Source organism: Gopherus flavomarginatus, chromosome 3, assembly GCF_025201925.1.
Source record: "Gopherus flavomarginatus isolate rGopFla2 chromosome 3, rGopFla2.mat.asm, whole genome shotgun sequence".
NCBI classification, from domain to species: domain Eukaryota; kingdom Metazoa; phylum Chordata; order Testudines; family Testudinidae; genus Gopherus; species Gopherus flavomarginatus.
Window position 1 is genome coordinate 140971844 of NC_066619.1, and position 22083 is coordinate 140993926.

General features: G+C 50.1%; 1 protein-coding gene and 1 non-coding gene across 2 annotated transcripts in view; one reads left to right on the forward strand and one right to left on the reverse strand.

Annotated features, from left to right (window-relative positions):
• Positions 1-22083, reverse strand: part of LOC127048439 (zinc finger protein OZF-like) — a 273508-nt gene that overhangs the window by 36783 nt on the left and 214642 nt on the right. The gene's annotated exons all lie outside the window — the stretch shown is intronic.
• LOC127048529 (U2 spliceosomal RNA) lies at positions 18619-18811 on the forward strand. The gene has a single exon (XR_007773717.1). It is a non-coding gene; the product is annotated as a U2 spliceosomal RNA (small nuclear RNA).

The following is a 22083-nucleotide window of genomic DNA, read 5'->3' on the forward strand; positions in this document are numbered from 1 at the left end:
GCAGAGCCCAAGCTCAGGAACTCACCTTGGATGCAGGCACTGCTGTGCTCCTAGAGGACAAGCCACTCCTGCCCAAAGAGGGATGACAGGGCCTGCCAAAGCCCAGGATTCAACCAGAGACCTTTAGATCTTCAATTTAATGCACTCCCAACTGAGCTACTTTGGCAGCTGCATGATAGTATTTTGGCCTGCTGCTTCTCTGTCTGGGATGTTTTTGTCAGCAGTTGCACACACAAAGGACAGGAAAATGAATGGCTGCTCCACACCCCCACCGGAGGAACCCGACGCCCTTAGCTGTGGTGAGTAAGAAGTGTCTGTTGGCTGACAGGGCCTGTCCCCCAGGAGCTGGAACAGCAGCTGCTGCCTCCCCCTCGGCTCCAGGCTGTGGGAAATGCTCATTGCCTGGCTGCATGGGCGGATGCTGCTCCGCGCTCTGGAGAGCGTCTGTATTGCTCTGTCAACCCCCCGTCTTCATTGAGCCAGTCTGGTAAGGTTCCAAGTGCCCCCTCCGGCCTGGCAGCTGAGAGTCTGTGCAGACATCAGCCCCCCTGCCAGCCCGGACAGGCAGCAGCAGCACCAGCCCCCCCAGCACCACAGGGGCACTCAATGCACTTTCTGTGGGGAAATGGCTCCTTGGCGTCCAGCTGCTAGAGTGAGAGTCAGGAGAGAGCAGTGTCTGGCTCACCTTGGGCGAGAGAAGAGACCTGATGAGTGCGGATCTCCCTCTGTCTCCCTTGCAATGCTAGTCAGTTCTTTTTTCACTGTGATAGTCAGCGTTTCCCTTCACGGCTGGCCCTAGAGAGGTCTGGGGTCCGGGACAAATCCCCCCTTTCCTCCACAGGCCTTGCCCCCACTCCACCCCTTCCCCCAAGCCCCCACCCTGTCCCGTCCCACCTCTTCCCATCCCTGCTCCTCCCCCTCCCCACCCCGGCGCCTCCTGCACCCTACTGACCAGCTGATCACTGGCAAGTGGGAGGTGCTGAAGGGGAAGAGGAGGAGCTTCTCAGCAAGGCCTGTTGTGGGGGGGGGAGCTGGCTGCCAGTGGGTGCTGAGCACCTATTTTTTCTCTGTTGGTTCTGCAGCCCCATAGCTCCCATGGAGTCGCTGACTTGGCTCCTTTCGCACGCTAGAGAGAGGAGCAGAACCAGGGCTATTCCTGATCTATGGGGCACCAGGGGAGTGGCAGAGGCTTCAGGTGCTGAGAGATTGCTTGACCCCTCATGGACACAGTGTGAGGTGGTGTCCCAGGCATCTCCATGAAAGGAGCAGAACAGGATTTACTTGGGGTGGGGAGAGAATTGAGAGTGTCTCAGGGGGTTCTTCAGAGTTATTGACCCCCTTCTTCCCCCATTGGATCCCTCCCCAAATCCTCGCCCTGGACCCGCCTCTTCCCCAAGCACACGGCATTCATCCTCCCAGATCTGCACATGGGCCATGGCTGGGGCCGGGAGCGCAGCGCAGAGGGTGCTCCAGCCCTGCAGCCTGCGGGGCAGGGCAGCGCAGTGGGGCTGGGGGCAGCGTGGAGCAGGCAGGGCCCAGGTGAGCGGAGGGCGGAGACACATGGGGCAGATACGCTCCTGCCGGGAGGGGCCAGGCCTGGGCGCGGCTGCCTGGTTTGCCCCTTGCCCGGGAGCTGCAGGAGGGGCCCGGATCACGGCTCGGCTGCAGAGCTCGGAGCCCAGGCTGGGCCCAGGAGCGAGGGCACAGGGAGCTGGGGGGTGTATTGGGGGTCGGAGCCGAGAGTTGGGTGGAGACAGGGCAGTGCCACTGCTGCTTGGTGGCAGGGGGGCCCTCTGGCATTTTTTTTTTGCTCCACCCCCTGTGTCTCGATATTTATCTTTGACATCTGGTCCCCCTAGCCTGATGTGAATGAGGATGTCTGGACCAAGGGGCCAGGGACTGGCCTTTGCTAGAGAAACCACTGTCAAGTTTTAGCCAATTAGGACAAGTTAGCAAATAAGAACAACTTCAGGTCTCAGTAACTGCTACAGGTAGCAAAGTCCTACAGGGAGCAGGTTTTGGCACTACAACTGTGCAGCTCTGCTCCCTGGCTCTTCTCAGGCTCCTGCTCTCTCCTTAGCTCTGCCCCACTCTGGCCCAGGCAGTTCCAGCTCACACGGAGGATGGAACCCCCTGGCCTGGTGACTCCCTCATTACACTGCCTGGCCTGTCAGTGCGGCTAACTTGGAGCTTTGGCCTCTCCCCATTGCCCAGGGGACAGTCAGTCTCAGGGTCCTGATTTCCCATTGATCCTTCCCCCTTCTATTGGTGCTGGGAACTAGCCAACCAACCCCTCCTACACACACACACACTAAGTTTTAGTAAAAGGCCAAGAGCCCCCTTACACAAGCCAGCCCCATGAGGGTCACTGATGTGCAGAGAAATCAGCCTAAGCTGGTCCCATGGTGTAATGGGCAGCACTCAGGACTCTGAGTCTTGCAATCTGAGTTCAAATCTCAGTGAGACATTGTGTTGGCTTGTGGTAAAGCCCTAGAGCTCACAGTGCTCCATTTTCCTATCTCCAGCTGTGTAAGAGTGAATCTTTCCCCTCCTGCTGGGTGACTCAGACCTCCTAGAGCCAGGGCTTTGGCTGGGATGGCCACAAGGGGTTAGGGCTCTAGAACTTGCTACTCTGATAGTTGGGATTCTTGCTGCTTCACCTCATGCTCACAGGTTTGGCCCTTGTGCTTCCTACCACACTTTTCCTTGGGCCCACATGGCACTTGAAGAAAGGAGTGCCAGGGCTGGGATTAATAGTCAGGGCTTGGCAGGAGGGAGGGAGAGTCCCAGGCTGGAGCCCTTCACACCTTCCCTCCTCCGGGCACCTGGAGCAGAGGCAGCCCAGATGTGTCTGCTTGGTACCTCAGCAGAGTAGGTGAGTTCATGTAAATACAGTCTGGTCCCAAAGCCTCCTCCCAACCCTGGTCATCACTAGCTGTCAGGGGAGAGCTCATTCACACCTCGCTTACAAATCATCATTTGAAATTCTAAGGTTGGCCAACACTGCCGAAGCCAATGCACCAACCTTGTCAGCAAACACAACAGCTGGGTGAGGAAACCCGGCTTTGTCCAGACTTTTCAAACCTATTTTACTTTCTCAGGTACAAGTATTTTTCATACGTTGTATCTGCTTTTAAAGTGAGTGTTAACGTTTCAATTTCCATTCAAATTTGCAACCAGTGACAACATTGGCAGCGCTGCATTTAACTACTTGAGCACTGGGGGGGGGGTGTTGGGGAAATTCGGGGGAGGGGTGCACAGCTCCCTGGCTGGGGGGCGTATAGGGAATGCCCTGTTTCACTGAACTGAGTCTCCTACTGCAGCACCTCAGTAGGTTACATCAGAGAGGAGCTGCAGTGTCTAGGCAGTGGGATGCCTGTACCTTTAAGAGCCCAGCCCTCCGAAGCCCATGCTGAGAGGTGCTGCCTATGGGACGGGGAAAAAAATGTCCCTCTGCTTCTCCCCCACCCTATTTTTGCAAACACTGGAGTCTCAGCCCACTGGGATAAGTGTTACCCCTCTGCCCCTGCCTCTGCCAGGTTTAACCCTCTGGCAGCACCTCCCCCTGGGCTTAACTCTGGCTCCTTCCCCCCTCCCTGACTTTGCCCTTCAGTCCCTCTCCTAACTCTTCCTCCAGCTGCTTGGCCCCTCGACCAGTCAATTTCCACCCCCTGCTCAGACCCTGGCCACCCCCTTCTCTGATTTACCCCCCTTTGCTCCTTTTTAATCCCTGTAAAAAGTGGGGGTGCTGGGTCCCATTCTCTGGAGGGAGGGCTGGGCGCCTGGCCCCTGCCTGCCCAGTGCTCAAAGTGCCCCATGATCTTGTGGATGTTTGCCGAGTGCTTCAGGGTCACCTGCAGGGGGAGAGAGACATGGTTAGGAGGTGATGCAGCCAAGGGTGCCTCACCCAACACTGAGATGCAGCCACCTCTGGGGTGAGTTACACAAGTCAGCAAATGAATTTGGAACAAGAAACACACTGAAAGGACTGAGGCAGCTGCAGGAGGTGGAGAAAACCAGAAAAAGCAGGAGCCTTGAATCCCAGCCCTTCCCCTCCCCCACTCTACCCTCTAACCCCCACTCTCCTACCACATTTGAGGGGAGAACCCAGGAGTCCTGGTCCCCAGCCTTGCCCACCCCCATATTTCGATATGTCTCCATCCAACAGCTGCCCCCACAATTGCAGGGCAGTGCCATGGGGCTCACCGGAGTCTGCCTGTTTGCACAGGACAGGCGATGCCAGTGTCCCAGGGTGGAGAGGTACGATGTTAAGGGAGAAGCAGGCAACAGATAGCTCCCATGACAGAGAAAGAAATGCTAGGGGGTGCCGTGCTGCAAGGAGTGAAGGGGGTTGGCAGGGAATGGGAGGATCTTCCCTCACAGCAGGTGCGTCTGTCTCCCCCCAAATTCCTCCCCAGCCCTACCCCAGCCCAGGCTAATCCCGGCCCAGCTACCAGGACTACATTTGGCCTGGATTCCCCAGCTGCTGGGGGAGGGGTATGGGGTTGGGGAGCATGAGCCTCTACTCCCCCTTCCCCCAACACAGTTGCATGGGCACTGACCAAAGGAGCCTGCATCACTGCTGCCTAGAGGAAGCTGAGGCCCCAGCCAGTGACAGACACATCATGGCTCTCCTCATCCTCTTTTCCATATATAACCTGGGGAGGGGAGGGGATGGGGGGTAAACGCAGGGCAGTTGTACAGTTAACCTGTGGAACTCCTTGCCAGAGGATGTTGTGAAGGCCAAGACTATAACAGGGTTCAAAAAAGAACTAGATAAGTTTACGGTGGATAATCCATCAAGGGCTATTAGCCAGGGTGTCCCCAGCCTCTGTTTGCCAGAAGCTGGGAATGGGCGGCAGGGGATGGATCACTTGATGATTCTCTGCTCTGTTCATTCCCTCTGGGGCACCTGGGGCACTGGCCACTGTCAGAAGACAGGAGGATACCGGGCTAGATGGACTTTGCGTCTGAACCAGTCTGGCCGCTCTTATGTCTCCCTTGGCGCAGCAGTGACACCAAGTGGGCAGTCAGAGTAATGCACAGAAGGTGTTTTCCTTGGCGCAGCAGTGACACCTAGTGGCCAATCAGGGTAACACACAGAGCATGTTTCCCTTGGAGCAGCAGTGACACCTCGTGGTCATTCAGGGTAATGCACAGAAAGCGTTTCCATTGATAGAGCAATGACACCCAGTGGCCAGGTGGTGTAATGCACAGCGTGTGTCTGCCTTCTAGGAGCAGTGACACCCACGGACCAGTCACGGTAATGCACAGAGTGTTTTTCCCACCGATCTGGGGCCTCGTCTACACTACATGTATAAACTGATTTTAGCGGCATTAAACTGATTTAACGCTGCACCCCTCCACACAATGAGGCCTTTTATATCGATATAAAGAGGACTGGCACCAGTGTTTTTGGCGCCCTAGGCACACGGCCATTTCCCCGCCCCGCCCGCTGCTCCCGCAGCTCCGGTGGAGCTGCCTCAGGTATTCCTGCGGAGGGTCCGCTGGTCCCGCGGCTCTGGTGGAGCTGCCGCAGGTGTGTCTGCGGCTGGTCAACCGGAGCCACTGGACCAGCGGACCCTCTGCAGGCACGCCTGCGGCAGGTCAACCGGAGCCGCCTGCCTTTCCCTCGGCAAAATGCCTCTCCCCAATAATCCTGGCGCCCTAGGCGATTGCCTAGGTCGCCTAAATGGAAGAGCCAGTCCTGATAAAGGGCTCTTTAAACGAGTTTCTGTAATCCTTCCCGACGAGAGGTGTAGCGCTGAAATCGGTATTACCATATTGGGTTAGGGTTAGTTTGGCCGCAAATTGACAGTGCACCACTGTGACTGCTCTGGACAGCAATCTGAACTTGGATGCACTGGCTAGGTAGACAGGAAAAGCCCCGCAAACTTTTGAATTGCATTTCCTCTTTGCCCAGCGTGGAGCTCTGATCAGCATGGGTGACCATGCAGCCCCAAATCCAAAAAGAGCTCCAGCATGGACCGTATGGGAGATACTGGATCTGATCACTGTATGGTGAGACAAATCTGTTCTATCACAGCTCCGTTACAGAAGACAAAATGCCAAAGCATTTGAAAAAATCTCCAGACAGAGGCCATAGCAAGGACTCAGCACAGTGCTGTGTGACAAGCGTAATGGAAAGCCAAAGAATCAAATGGACGCTCATAGAGGGAGGGAGGGGGTGCTGAGGACTCCAGCTATCCCACAGTCCCAGCAGTCTCCGAAAAAATCTGCATTCTTGGCTGAGCTCCCAATGCCTGTAGCGTCAAACACATTGTCCCAGGTGGTTCAGGGTATATGTCATCAATTTACCACCTCCCCCCGTGAAAGAAAAGGGGAAAAAATTGTTTCTTGACTTTTTTCAGTGTTGCCCTATGTCTACTGCATGCTACTGGTAGATGCGATGCTGTGGCACTGAAAAGCAGTATCCTCCCCTTCTCTTCCTGGTGGCAGATGGTACAATATGACTGCTATCCGTCGTCATCATCAGCCCGTGAGTGCTCCTGGCTGGTCTCAGGTGATGTTGGCCAGGGGCGCCTGGGTAAAATAGGAATGACTCTGGGTCATTCCCAGTAGATGGTACAGAACGGCTGGTAACCGTCCTCATCATAGCAACTGGGGGCTGAGCTCCATCAGTCCCCTCCCTTTCATGTCTAAAGAAAAGATTCTGTACTGCCTGGACTATCATAGCAGTGGGATGCTGGGCTCCTCTCCCCAGCACCGCTTAATGTCCTGCCTGGACTGTCATAGCAGCTGGAGGCTGCCTCCCCCTCATTTTATCTCACTAACAAGTCAGTGTTTCTTATTCCTGCATTCTTTATTACTTCGTCACACAAATGGGGGGACACTGCAACGGTAGCCCAGGAGGGCTGGGGGAACACAGAAGCAACGGGTGGGGTTGTTGCAGGGGCACCCCTCGTGAATGGCATGCAGCTCATCATTTTTGCAGGATCTAACACAAAGCAGTTGTGCTCTCTGATACACTGGTTCTCTAGTACACAGTCCCATATTCTAGGCAGGACTGACTCTATTCTTAGAAAAACCATAAAGGAGGAATTGACTCAGGGAGTCATTCCCATTTTTGTTTTGGTGCCCCCAGTCAACTTCAGCCAGGAGCACCCATAACAGCAGCAGATGGTACAGAATGATTGATAACCATTATCTCATCACCAATTTACAATAGCACAGCAGAGGGTACTGAACAATTAGTAACCATCTCTGCTACCTTGCAAAGGCAAATGAATGCTGCTGTGTAGCACTGCAGTACCATGTCTGTCTGCGGCATCCAGTACACATACGGTGACAGTGACAAAAGGCAAAACGGGCTCCATGGTTGCCATGCTATGGCGTCTGCCAGGGCAATCCAGAGAAAAAGGGCGCGAAATGATTGTCTGCCATTGCTTTCATGGAGGAAGGATTGAGTGACTACATTTACCCAGAATCATCTGCGACACTGTTTTTGCACCATCATGCACTGGGATCTCAACCCAGAATTCCAAGGGGGGGAGACTGCGGGAACTATGGGATAGCTATGGGATAGCTACCCACAGTGCAACGCTCCGGAAATCGACGCTAGCCTCTGACCATGGATGCACACAGCCGAATTAATGTGCTTAGTGTGGCCACATGCACTCGACTTTATACAATCTGTTTTACAAAACCGGTTTATGTAAAATCAGAATAATCCTATAGTGTAGACGTACCCTGGGTATTGCACAAAGCATGTTTCCCATGAAGCAGCAGTAATACCCAGTGACCAGCAGGGGTGGCATCAGACTCTTCTCGTTTGGCGGAGGACTGAGGTGGGCTAGACAAAAAAAATTGGGGGGCTGTGCCCCCCGTCACCTGGCCCCACCCTTCACGGGATCCATGCCTCCCATGCCTCTGCTCCTTCTCACTTAAAGGCCAGGCTCATCTCCTCTTCCCCCGGCCAGGGTTTACAGCAATACAACCTTTATTAAAATAAAATATTAAACAGAGTTTACTTTAAATAATCTAAATCTGTCCAAATTTTAGTATTAAATCCTAAATTCTTAAAGATCCCATCAACAACCAAAACATAAAAGAAAAATTGAAGCCAAAAACAATGCTTAATTTAAACCCAAACATTAAGAAAAACTTTGTTTTTAAAAATAAATAAATGCCATAAATTAATAATTTCAACATTTTATCAAAAAGGTGTGCTCCAGCAGGATGATAAAATACCATAAAATAAATATGCCTGACTACTAAAATCTCCTATAAAGCAATTGAATCCTTGAATACTGGCCAAATCTGTATAAAATATGCAGAACTTTCTCAAAACTAGTGCTGCAGGTCAGCCATTCCAATCCAGCAAATATCAGTTAAAAGCTCCATTCCTACTAAAAGAAAAAACCAACCCAATAAACCAAAACGGTCACAGCCTGAAACAAACCTACACAGAAGCAAAATTAAACCTGTGCCGACATTGGAACAAATGCTGTAAATTTATAATTCTAACTTCTTTTTCTCGCAGGAGGAAAGTGTTTTGCACCCCAGTAACCAGGCTGTCACTGCAGCTTTCCTTTCGCTAAAAAAAGATTTTTACCAAATATAAATTGCCCTCCAATTTCTCAAAGAGAAATTGAAATTGTATCTTTGCACTAATATCCGAAGTGTGCAAGTTCATCCCCTCACACAGGGGCGGCTCTAGGCACCAGCAAAGCAAGCACCTGCTTGGGGCAGCCTATTTGCAAGGGCGGCATGGGAACTGAGAACCAACAGGGGGCTCTGGGAGCTGTAGTTCCCTGGTTAGCTCCCTGCCTATAGAGCCAGCCCTGGAGCAGGGAAGGAACTACATTTCCCAGCATTCCCTTGGCCACTACCAACTGGAAAGGAAGGAGGGGAACCTCGTGGCAGCGTGCTGTGAGTGGAGAGTGGTAGGGAGACCATATTGTAACATTCAAAAAAACAGGACACTCCAGGGGGAGGAAAGCCCCACCCTGCCCCCATCCACTCCCTCCTGCCCCCCACAGAAACCCCAATCCATCCAACCCCCCCTTCTCCCTGTCCTCTGATCACCCCCTCCCGGGACCCTTGCCCTTAACTGCCCCCCAGGACCCCACCCCCTATCTAAGCGCTGCTGGTCCTTGTCCCCTGATTGCCCCCTCCCGGGACCCCTGCCCCTAACTGCCCCTTAGAACCTCACCCCTTATCTAAGCACCACTGGTACTTGTCCCCTGATTGCCCCCTCCTGGTACCCCTGCCCCTAACTGCCCCCTAGGACCAGACCTCCTATCTAAGCACCACTAGTCCTTGTCCCCAACTGCCCCCTCCTGAAACCCCGCCCAACTTCCCCCCAGTACCCCACCCCCTACCTGTCCCCTGACAAACCCCTGGGACTCCCATGCCTATCCAACCACTGCCTGTCTGCTAACTGCCCCCCCAGAACCTCCGCCCCATCCAACCCCCCCTGCTCCCTGTCCCTTGATTGCCCCCTTGAAACCCCATACCCCTTCTCCAACCCCCCAGCCCCCTTACCGTACCACTCAGACCACTGTGTCTGGCTCCGCGCAGCTCCAGACACACTGCTGCATACATGCTGCCGTGCTCCCCCGCGGAGCCCACAGCCTCCCCCTACACACACACACCCAGTACCTGCCTTCCAGATTTGAACACCTGAAAATTCAGGAGTGCTCAAGCTCAGTTTGGGCAGCTGGTACTTCATTTCTCCCAAATCAAATATACTGATCCACTGTAACCTGCTGTAGAAAAAATAGGATGAAATTGAGCAAGAAATGCTTCCCAGTGGTTATTAGGACTGGAATTGCTATTTTCAACAGCCAGTGCCTTTTTGTTTGTTTAAAAGGCAGACAGTTATATTGCATTGGGAAATTCCCCATAGAAAGAAAGAGTGGAACAAAAGAATAATAAAGGCACCTCAACTTTTCCTCATTTATGGAGGACAGTCTTATAATATGCATCCAGAGATCCTCCAACCACACAAGCTGAAAATTGTTCCACTTTACTGCAGTTCTGTAACCATATGAGAACCAATCCTGTCTGTGTTCTGTGCACATCCAAAATTCCTGCCGAATGACCCGCCCTGGGAGCGAGTTACCAGTGACCCAGGGCTGCAGCGGAAGGAGGGTGCAGGTGGGGGCGGGGAGAGCCCAGGGCTGGGGCGGCAGGAAGTGTATGTGGGGGGCACTGGTGGGGGGCAAAGGGGGAAGCCCAGTGCTGGGGCAGCAGGTGTGGCGGGGGGGGGAGCCCAGGGCTGGGGCAGCAGGCGGGTGCAGGGGGGGACCCCAGGACTGGGACGGGGGGCAGCCCAAATTCTTTTTGCTTGGGGCAGCAAAAAACCTAGAGCTGGCCCTGCTCTCAGAGCAGCCGCACACTCTGAGCCCAGGGGAGAATCCCAACTGGTTTGTGCATTTGTAACCCTGGGCCTGAATCTGATGAGAGAAAGGGAAGTGAGCGATCCTGGAGCTTTCTGATACCACCTGCTGGGACCAGAGGGAATTGACTGAGCGACGTCCTGGCTAATTTTCACCTTGTTCTCCACCAGCAGGCTCCACTGGAGAGCTCGGGAGTGACTTGACCATGGCAGCACCCTATTTACATATTAAAAGCTGGCATTTGGGGGCCATTGGGGTGAAATATGGGTACTTTTGGGGTTGGGACTGACATGAGAAGGGATGTGGGCAAACTGGAGAGAGTCCAGCATTGGGCAATACAAATGATTAGGATGCTGGGGCAGAAGACTTATGCGGACCTACACGCCATATCCTGTATGTTAAGCTAAGGCAAAGTTAGCATATCTAATTTGACTTTTTACTCAGAAAGGAAAATTGACCTTTATCTTGTTACTTAAATAGATAAGTACCCACGCCTGTCTGAGACCTTTACCTAGACCAATTGACAATGGAGAATGGCATAGGGTTTTTTCAGTGTTGTACCACTGTTAAATCTGCACAAGGGAACTTATGTGCATATGTACATGTCATCAACACACACAAACGTACTAGCCTATGAAGTAAGCGTACCCTAATGTTTTGTGGGTGAGGGATGAAATTTGGGGATAGGAGGAAGGATTTCCATTCTTTGTCCCCTATAAAAGAGGTAACGCACCTCGCTAGAGCACTTCGCTCTATCGTTCTGACTTACTTCCTCCACTCACTCTCTATCTACTATCAGGAGGCTGTACTTGTTCTTAAACTTTAAGTTTCAAGGGAACTAGGCTAAGCTCGCTTTCCCTACATTTTTATTCTTTCTTTATTAGGTTTTGATTTTAAGTTTAACGTAGTCAAGTAAACCCTAAGTAACATTAGCTTTTTCTAAGCACTGCATCTTTCACTCAAGAATTGAGAAATCTGAACTGCAAGGTTGGTCCTGTGCCTCTTACCACCAGGTTATCAAAAAAGGCTGTAAGTATATTCCCCAGAACTTTGTTGCATATAATGCCATATGTATCTTTTGAATAGCAGTAATGCAACTGTAACTTTGTAACTCAATTAAATAAAATGTAAGCTAATAAATTAATTTTTCATCATATAGTTCAAATTAATATTATTAGTACACCCTAAATCAGGCTACATGAGACAGAGAGTTGGAGTGCAGGGGGATGAGGGCACTGGCTCTGGGGTGGGGTTGGAATGAGAGGTTCAGGGTGCAGTAGAGGGCTCAGGGTTAGGGCAAAGAATTGGGCTGTGAGGGCTCTGAAACGAGACCAGGAAAAAGAGAATTGAGATGCAGGAGACGGATCAGGCTAGAGTAGAAAGTTGTGGGGAAGTAAGGGGTTTAGCTGCAGGGGGAATAAAAAACTTTCCCCTGTCCCCTCTCATCAGAACATCTAAGAACCAGGTGAAAGACACCTAACCCCCACTACAACAGCAACTCCAGTGGGCCTGGGCTGAGAAAGAAACTCCTCTCCCAAGCAGCTCTGGCATGCCTGGGCCAAGCCATGAAAACGTCATCCCCACAGGTCTGGTGTTCCTGGCCTGGGACAGGGGAGGGGCTCCTCTCTTCTCCATTTGGGACATGGCGGGATGAGAGATGTGACAGAGCTTTACGGGAAATCATTATTTGCCTGATTCATGTGCCAGTCCTAGTCCTTGCTGACCCAAACAAACTGTTTATCCTGCATGCTGATGCCAGTTTGAAGGGTCAGGGAGCAGTCCTGTACCAGGAAGTGGAAGGCAAATGTAAATCTGTAGCCTTTGCCAGCTGAGGGTTGTCTGATAGCGAAACTCGCTATCCCATTCACTAGCTGCAGTTCTTGGCCTTGAAATGGGCCATCACTGAGAAATTTGGAGACTACTTGTCTGGTGCTCAGTTTCAGGTCTGGACAGAGAACAATCCACTGACTTATGTGTTAACAAGGGCTAGGCTGGATGCCACAGGGCAGAGATGGGTGGCTACTTTTGCTAGCCATAACTTCAGCATTCAACACCAATGAGTTGGTATAACAGGGAGTGTGATTTACCAGGACCACCAATTCTTGGCTGGGGGGAGGATGTAAGCAGGGTCAGAATGAACTCTACCCTGACATCTGTTGGTGATGTGTTGTAAAGGCCTTTTGTTGCTGATGTGTATGGTCACACCCACCGCGCATTGCATGATGGAGGTGCTTGTCCAAATGATCATTTCGACTGCTGTGGGATCCCCAGTCTCTTTCTTATTAGAGCAGGAGTAATAAAGTGTAGTTATCCTGGTGATATGAATCAAGGACAGTAGAACGGTACTTAGCAGTTCATGATTTCAGGACTCACCCGAATCTACAGAAATCTCGTTAGGCAAGGGACATGGGTTCCAAAGCCTAGTGAATTAAGAGAGATTGAAAAAGAATATTTGTATTTAACATTATGTATTTCTTTTGAAATTACTAAATACAGATTTTATTGTCTTTGTTTCTCTCTAGTTTAAAAATAGAGCTCTTTATAATTCCAATACATATTTAGTTCTGTATCATAGATGTAAAATCATTAATGCTTAAGTGCAAATTTTAGACATATTTAAGCTGGTGGGCTCTGATTTCACTTACACACTGAAAGTTGTAAATTACTTCATAGTTGGATAAAATGCTCTTTTCCACTCTAATGGCAAGGAAATTTTGCTGATTTGACTCAGGGACTGCAGGTGGGGGACACAAGTCTTGTAGCACATGCACCATCTTTGCTACCTCATTCCATAACACCACACACAGAGCAGCCTTTTACTTTGCAGGTCTCGGGGAAGCAAAGAAGTAGCACAGGCTTATGGCCATCCCTGGGTGGGCTCAAACCACCATCCTTTCGGTTAACAGCCAAACACGCTGACCCATTGCCCCACAGAGACAAGGACAGGCAAGGCTGTATGGAGCACAAAAGTCAGGAATCAGCTCAGGGTCTGGTATAGCACATGCATGCAGCGCTAAGACAAGCAACAGCAAGGAACTGGACTGGTATGGAGTGAAAGTTCTGTGGGAAGGAACTGAAAATAGCACTGGGGCTGCAGTACAGGGTTTACATACACTTTCTTTGGCCTGTTTTGCTAGAAGAGTTAGCAGGGTGAGATTGTTAGTCACAGGTCAGTGGGTGGGTTTATGCAAATTCTGGACTCTGGGACCAGAGCTGGGGGCGGAGGGGCACAACTTTTGTGGCACATGCACCACCTCTGCAACCAACCTGTGCTATCTCACTCTATAACAGGACACACACATAGCAGCCTTTTACCTCTCAGGACCAAAATAGACCATGAAAGAGATCTAATGGTATAAGTTTAAGGCAAATGATTTCAGCACTAACACCACCTCTGTCTTTACACATCACAGATAGAAAAAAGGGAAATCTACAGGAACAAACCAGCAAAAACCAAACAAACATTCATTGCTACCTCTCACAAGCTTTTGGAACCCAGACCCCTTAATGGTGAGTCCTTTTCAGGCGAGGGTAAAGCTCTTAGACCTCAAATGCCAGGTACAGTTACTCTGTCCTTGATTCAAAGTAAACAGGAAAATATACTGGATTACTCCTGCCCCAATAACAAAGAGACTGGGGATCCCACAGCAGCTGAAATGACCATTTGGACAACCACTCCGATCATGCAATCCGGGGTGGGTGTAACTATGCAAATGACATCAGCCCCAAAAGGCCTTTACAACAGATCACCGACAGATGGCAGGGTAGAGTTCATACCGACCCTGCTTAAACTAGATTGTGGCAAAGATTAAAAAACCCTGAACGTTAAAACTCACCAAACGCGGGTCAATCTATCCTCATCGTCGTATCCACTCGTTATACTCCACACCTGAACGTAGCCCTCACATGGACAACGTACCCTCCTAACTCAGTGTCTGTACGTTAACCTTTTACCCCCAGTCGTCATCCTCAATACAAAGATCAGCACACTCATTCTCTAGGTCTTCCGCTAGATTTTCAGTGATGCAGCTGTTCTTCAGCTTTGACACGTTGATCCTTTTGAGAGCTTTACAGCCTTGTGGTCATCTCTTCAGCATGGTACAGAGCTTCATTTTAGATACTATGAGCTTGTGACCCATCCAACAGTCAGCGCCGCACATAGCTTTTGTAACCCTGACATCTCGTCTGTCCCTTCTCCTGATGATGACGTAGTCAATCAGATGCCAGTGCTTGGAAAGGGGATGCATCCACGAAGTCCTGTTACGGGTAGGGAGGCGGAAGACCGTATTGGCGATCAGAAGGTCATGTGCTGCACAAGTTTTCCGCAGTAACAGACCATTGCTGTTACACTTTCCCACTCCATTTTTCCCAATGACTCCTTCCCAGGCTGTGGCAGCGCATCCGACTCTTGCATTAAAATCGCCAAGCAGGATCAGCTTGTCTGTGCAGTGCACTGATGATAGCTGATTCTCCAGAGATGGGCTAAATATTTTGAAGCAGTTCTCAACTGCCCCTCAGTCATTAATGATGAGGCCATTGACAAGATGTCCCAGGTTGCAATGACTCCATGGATGCTTCACCAGAAGAGGACGAAGTGAAGAAAGCCATCAACCAGCTGTCAAGTGGCAAAGCCCCAGGGTCAGATTCCATACCAGCAGAGGTGTACAAAGTCGGTGGACCCATGCTGCTATGGAAACTCACTGAGCTGTTTCAGTCCTTCTGGAAGCAGGGATCCATTCCTCAGGAATTTAGAGACGCGTCCATCGTGCACCTCTATAAGGATGAAGGGCAATCGCCAGGTATGCGACAATCACCGTGGAATCTCGCTGCTCTCTACAGCTAGGAAAGTTCTTGCACGGGTTCTGTTGAACCAGTTGGTCACTCACCTGGAGCAGGGCTTACTGCCAGAATCACAGTGCGGCTTCTGCAAGGGACGTGGGACTATTGACATGATCTTCGCTGTGCGTCAGCTACAGGAGAAATGTCAAGAGCAGAATCGTGAACTCTACACAACTTTTGTGGACCTCACGAAAGCGTTTGACTCTGTCAGTTGCCACAGCCTGTGGAGGATCATGTCGAAATTTGGCTGTCCGGACAGATTCACATGAATGGTATGTCAATTTCATCACAGTATGATAGCTCGCGTCCTGGATGACGGTGAAACATCTGAGGCCTTCCCAGTCACCAACGGCGTTGTCGGAGAAAAACTCAGTTCTCGCTTTTTGTTTGGGTGCAGCAAAATCAAATACTTTATTCTAACTCCAGCAATTGCAATAGAGGTAGGGAGTGCCCTACGACACTGGGTCGCCCCAGTCCCGGACAGGTCTCTCAACAGGTAAACAATTACAGCAAGCATTTATACCTTTGTTACAGACAATAACAAGCAATAATACAGACAATAATGAGCAACAGCTGCATTTTGTTTATACATAGGATATCCTGCTATCTTATTTTCCTCACGTTGGGCACCAGTCTACGTATTTGATTATCAGTGCAAGGTCGTGATAACTTCTCACACAGTTCTTTCCTACTCGCCTCACACTAACCTGGCTTCTACAAATCTCACGTCATTAGGGTTACAGCTGGCCTAACTCTTGCTAACAGACTGACATGCATTAAGATCCCCTACAAATCCTTGTCAATTCTTTCCCTACTTCCACAGCGTCAAGCAAGGGTGTGTTTTAGCGCCCACTTTGTTCAGCATGATATTCTCTGCCACTCTGACTGATGCCTTTCAACACTGCACTGAAGGAGTAGGCCTGAAGTACAGAGCCGATGGGAAACTATTCAATTTGAGGCAACTGTGTGCCATCACCAAGGTGAAGGAAACTGTATTTTGAGACTTTCTCTTTGCTGATGATTCTGCTCTGAATGCTAGTACAGAGCCAGAAATGCAATCCAGTATGGACAAGTTTTCATCTGCATGCAACAACTTCGATCTCACCATTAACATCAAGAAGACTGAGGTCATGCACCAGCCAGCTCCCCACGCTCCGTACTCAGAACTGTCCATCACCGTAAATTGACAGAGACTTCAGGCAGTGGACCATTTCACGTACCTGGGCAGTACCTTTTCCCAAGCAGTGTCAATCGATGATGAAGTAAACTGCCGAATTGCTAAAGCTAGCTCTGCATTTGGCTGATTGCACTCCAACGTCTGGGAATGTCGAGGGATCAGCCTACCAATGAAGCTGAAGGTCTACTGAGCAGCGGTGCTTCCAGCTCTGCTGTACACCTGCGCGACGTGGACTGTTTATCGGAGTCATGCACGAAGGCTCAATCACTTCCACATTTCCTGTCTGCGAAAGCTTCTAAAAATCAGATGGCCGGACAAAGTGCCCGATACTGAAGTCCTTACCAGAGCCAGTCTGCCATCAGTTCACACACTGCTGATGAGAGCCCAGACCAGATGGGCCGGACATGTCGTGAGAATGTCAGATGAGCACATTCCTAAACAGCTCTTCTACGGAGAACTCATGCAGGGAAAGCGCTCCCATGGAGGACAAAAGAAGTGGTTCAAGGGCACGCTGAAGATCTCTCTGAAGTCCCTCAAGATCAACACTGCCACATGGGAAACCCTCACACTGAACCGTCCAGCATGGCGCAGCCTCATTCACACAGACAGTAATACCTCTGAGGCGAGGCTGAAAGACCTCTGCTGAGGCTGAAAGAAAGCATGAGCTGCGCAAGTACAGAGCTGCCCTCACATCATCGACAGTGCCGTCACATGTCTGCCCGACGTGTGACAGGACATTCCACACCCGAATCGGACTGATCAGTCATCTTCGGAAGCACAGAACCCGGTCATCGAACAAATGAGTTGTTGAGGTCTTCATCGACAACGATGGAAGAACATCACCCCAAGTCGAGGCTATTGCAGATTATGTATTCCTTACGCCACCCGATCTTAAACGAACTTCCAATCCCCTGGGTAATCTGTGCGTTGTTCCCTGATCACCAGAAACTTCTATGTCTAAACACTGTACCGTACACCTTTTTTTTTTCTTTGAATGTCATCTTAATAAAATGTTGACATTTGTTCGAGATCCCGGCTCCTGTTCCTTTGCAAGGCGTTTTAGTCTGCTATTACAGCAGGGGCATGGTGGGGGCCGATTGAGCCAGAGGCGCTTGCCTGCTACAGACACGGATCCAAGGCTGAACCTCGTCCCCCACAAGGTGAAGGCTTAACTGAAAACAGTTTAAGAAGTGCTCCCGTCTCCGGCACTCAACTACCCAGCTCCCGATGGGGTCCAAACCTCAAATAGATCCCTTTTACCCTGTAGAAGCTGTAAAATCCTGTGACCAGGGCAGCTGCCTAGCAGCCTGTGCATCTGCCTGCCAGCATAAGAACTCGTAAGGTGCTAATCCATATAGTGGTGGGGGGGTGTAAAGAGCCAGCAAAGTGGTGCAGTGGAAGCAAGCTGGGCCCATAACCCAGAGGTCAATGGATTAAAACTCTTCTCTGCTACATGAGCACTTGTATCTTTTCCCTCTGGGCCTTCAAACAATCAAAACTCTCTGGCTTGTCAGCCCAGCTCTGTCTGCCATGCGCCTGGGCAGCAGCAGGGCTGTCTCAGGAGAGCAGCTCCCACCCCCCACCCTAATTTTGTGAGGCCATTATCTCTTGTTGTGGAAAGAAAGTAGAATTGTGATTGGACTTTTGCTATTCCTGTTCAGGGAGTCAGTGGCTGTGAGGCAACCCTTACTGATAATGACAGGGGATGAGTTCTCTCTTCTGCGTTGATGCTGCAATTTTTTGTTGTGCCCTTTCTGCCCCCCTTCAAACCAGGGAGGCAGGCTTGGTGGCTTGGGGAGGTGGGTCAAGCCTGGTTTCTTTTGGCAGACACCTGGTTGAGAACTGGTGCTGTATGGTATCTCTCCTCAGTCATCTCTTGTCTAAACTGACCAGCTCTAATGTCTGTAGTCTCGTATCATACTATTTACCCCTTTCCGTTGCAAGAACTGGCTATTTAATCCTACTCTTTCTTTCCAAGCTGCTAACCAGTTACTAATCCATGAGAGGGCCTGAGCCATCTGGAGTAGCTCATGACTGCGAGTGGCAACCACAGGGCAGACTGTTGAGAAGCAGGGCGCAATCCCCAAATCAGTTGTGTGTTCTAGACTTACATTTCACCAAGTGTCAGATTAGGGATGATGTCCCTTTTATGACTTTTTCAACTAAACTTGCTATTTTTGCATCATTTAAGCGTTCTATGCAGAGGACTAGAAACGTTTTTATTGACCTGAATGTTAGATCATTTTAACATTGGCTGGAATCAAAATGTTAAATTAGTTCTTATCACTTTAATAACTGATGCTTCCTCTATCTCAGGACTAGCTGTTAAACTGATTTTTGGACTAGGGAGATGGAATAGTAGCTTCCTCCATCCATTGCACACATCACCCTGTTATTGTGGCACTGAACCTCCAGGAGCGGTGGACCTCCCTATGGGGAGAATATCATGGTTGAAGAGCAGTGAAGAAAAGTGGTGTTGTCTGTGTTCCCGTTTGGCTTCTACTGAGTATGGTTTTGAGTCATTTGTGACTCTTTCCTCAGTTATTAGTAACATCTTATTATTAGGCCTCTCAGTGGAAAGGCTGCTCTTGCAGGTTTTACTTTGTCATTGTTTATAGGTCAAACAGCTGCTTTCTTAGGCCTGGTCTACACTACGCTTTTAAACTGAATTTAGTAGCGTTAAACGGAATTAACCATGCACCTGTCCACACAACAAAGCCCTTTATATCGATATAAAGGGCTCGTTAAACTGATTTCTGTACTCCTCCCCAGCACTCGTGGAGCAGGAGGAAACACATGGCTGAGGAAATTCCCCACAGATGGGACTTGAGCATCACAACCTTGTAGGTAATGACAAGGTCCATTTACACCACCGGCCAAACCATTCCTCACAGGCCAGCAACCATTTCTCCCAGTTCGCGTTCCCCACCGTGTCCTCAGCCGAATGCTAGAAGGCCCAGCCATCAACCTGCCCACTCTTGCAGCCCTCCTCTTCCGCCCTGACTGATGGGAGGAGTATTGAGCCTTTTTCCCTTGGGCCCTTCAGCATTCCTGGGGAACAGCAACACTGCCCAAGTGACTTTGGGCCAGTAGGTCAACCAATAGGGCTGCCTCCTAGGCCAGGCTGCAGCCCAGCTTCAGGACTCAGAGGAAATGCAGCTCGCATCCCTACCTGCAGAACTCCAGGCACGGCCAGGCTTCTGGATCAAATGTCCCCTCTTGTGCTCAAGTCACAATAGCTAGTGGGTGCCTAGTAGGCACCACCATGTGGATATTTCATTTCCCTCCCCATTTTCACACAGAGACACAATTTCTTTTGCATGGATCCATGAACAGCAAAATCTCCTGGTGTCGCTTGTCTGAGCCAGGGCATTCAATCCCATTGAAACCTTCTCTCCTGCAATGGCAATGGTCAGACAGAGAAGACATGGCCACTTTTCCCTGGCAGTGAGATATTCACTCTCCTCTTTCTTCATGTTGCTGTTATTATTCATGAATCATCAAGGATAGCATAAAAAGCTGAGTTTAATCCAAGGTGAGGAAAGAAAGGAGCCACCAACTCCCTGAAAACTCTCAGTGCCCCAGAGGAAACCTGCTCCTTGCTATTGGAATCAGTGATGTGTTGGTGGCTTGTTTATTTACACTGAGGATTGAGTCCTGCTTAGTGCACCGTGTCTGAGAATGAAAATCCTAAACCACCCTTGGAAATAACGAATGCGGCAGCACGTTATTGTCCCTGCCCCAAAGCAGATAGATCAATGGAAAAATGCCATGAGTCCAGGATAATACTTCACTGCGGTTTTACCATTTCCACTTGCTAAACTCTCTCCCAACCTTCTGGGCTCCTAGAGCAGGGTACAGAGCTTGAGCCCAGACTCGTACACTGCAATTTTACAGCCCAAGCCGCATGATCCTGATTAATCTGACACAGGCCAGCCATGGGTGTTTCATTGTAGTGTAGACATATCCTAACATTATGGCCACACTGTGATTAACACACCCAGGGCACCTGTCCCAAAGCCTTGGTCAGCTGACTCAGGTTTATGGGGCTTGGGCTGCAAGACTATAAAATTACAGTGCAGACGTATGGGCTTGAGCCCAACCTCTGAGACCCTACAAGGCGTGAGGTTTTCTGAATCCAGGCTTCAGTGTGAACACAAATATCTGCACCAGTTTTTAGCCCCTCAGCTTTAGCTCCATGAGCCCAAGTCAGATGACCCAGGCCAGCCATGCTGCCATCTTTATCCCAGGAGAGATGGACTCTAAGGGTACGTCTCCATTGCAATGTCAGCCCGGGTGTGGCACGCTGTGCTCAAAGCAGCACCCTGGAAGCCCCATATTCAACACTCTCATATAATGATGATATGGTTTGTGCAAAGTCTGCCTTGTGAGGATGGATGCTGCTTGCTAAACATTCTAGCAAAGGAGCTTCCTAACAAGCTGGAAGAAACTATGAAAGAAGGGTAGAGACATCGTGACTTGGCCTCTCTCCCCCATAACTCAACAGCTGGAAACACACCTGGAGGACAAAGACTGAACAGAACTGATTCAGAAATCAGAAGAGAATACTACTAATACATTCAAACCAAATCCCCCAACCAGACTAGTATTGGTTTTTCAGCAGAAAATGTTCAATTTAATGGATGTTGTTTTCCCAGTCAGACCTTGCCAAGGGAAGCAGAAAGAAAATGTTTGAGTTGCCTCCTTCAGAACAACTTGGCCCTAGACACTCTAGCTGTGGGTCACTGTCGTGGCCTTGGTGAGGTGGGGGCATTTTAATAATTTGGGCAAGTCTCAGAGTGTTTGGGGGAGATTATGAGGATGTCACCTTTTGAGATAAAAGCTAAGAAATACAGGACTAGACGATTCTTTCAGAAAACTGGAGTTGAGACATATTTCATTTAAAGCAGGAGGGTCTGAGTTCCTGAGAAGGTTTCTGTTTGCAGGAAGCAACATGGTTTGGTCTATCATTGTACCAAAGGGGGAGTAGGTTGTTTGTCAAGGAAGGGAAAAGGCTGAATGCAGCTGAGATTTGAACCCATGTATGCAGAGCACAATGGATTAACAGCCCAGCACCTAACCACTCAGCCACCTCACCTGAGCTATCAAAAGTGGGACAGGAGGAGAAATCTAAGGCTAGCAAAGATAGGGACAATATGGACTTTTTAAATACTAAGCAGAAGCAGGGGCTGAATGAGCTGCCCCCTCACATCTAGTGAGGAGCTGGGGAAAGACTTCAGGAACAGACCGTGTTTGCATAGACACACCTACTCTGCCTAGCTATGCAGCATGAGGGGGCCGCTTCCCCAAAATTACCAGTTTTGGCTGGTTACAAATAACTTTAGGATTGAGTGGAATGAAATGTTATTATCCTTCCTGCATGAGTGAAGGGAAGCAGAACATAGTCGGTCCTGATGGAGGGGTGAGTGGGTGAGGAATAGCTTTTATTGGACTGCATAGAAGTGATTGAGAACGTCACTCTAAACCAGTGGTCCCCAAACATTTCACACTGTGCCCTCTTATCCATGGCTGTGACCCCTTGAAAAGCACAGTTGAGAACATGGGCTGGGAGTGGGGCTGTTGCTTGTTGGGGAGAGGGGTGCAGACAGGGGTAAGGGGATGAAGGCTGGGCCAGAACCCAAGGCCCAAGCTGAGGGTGGGGTTGGGGAAGAGCTGGGACAGAGTGGGGCTGAGTGGTGATCC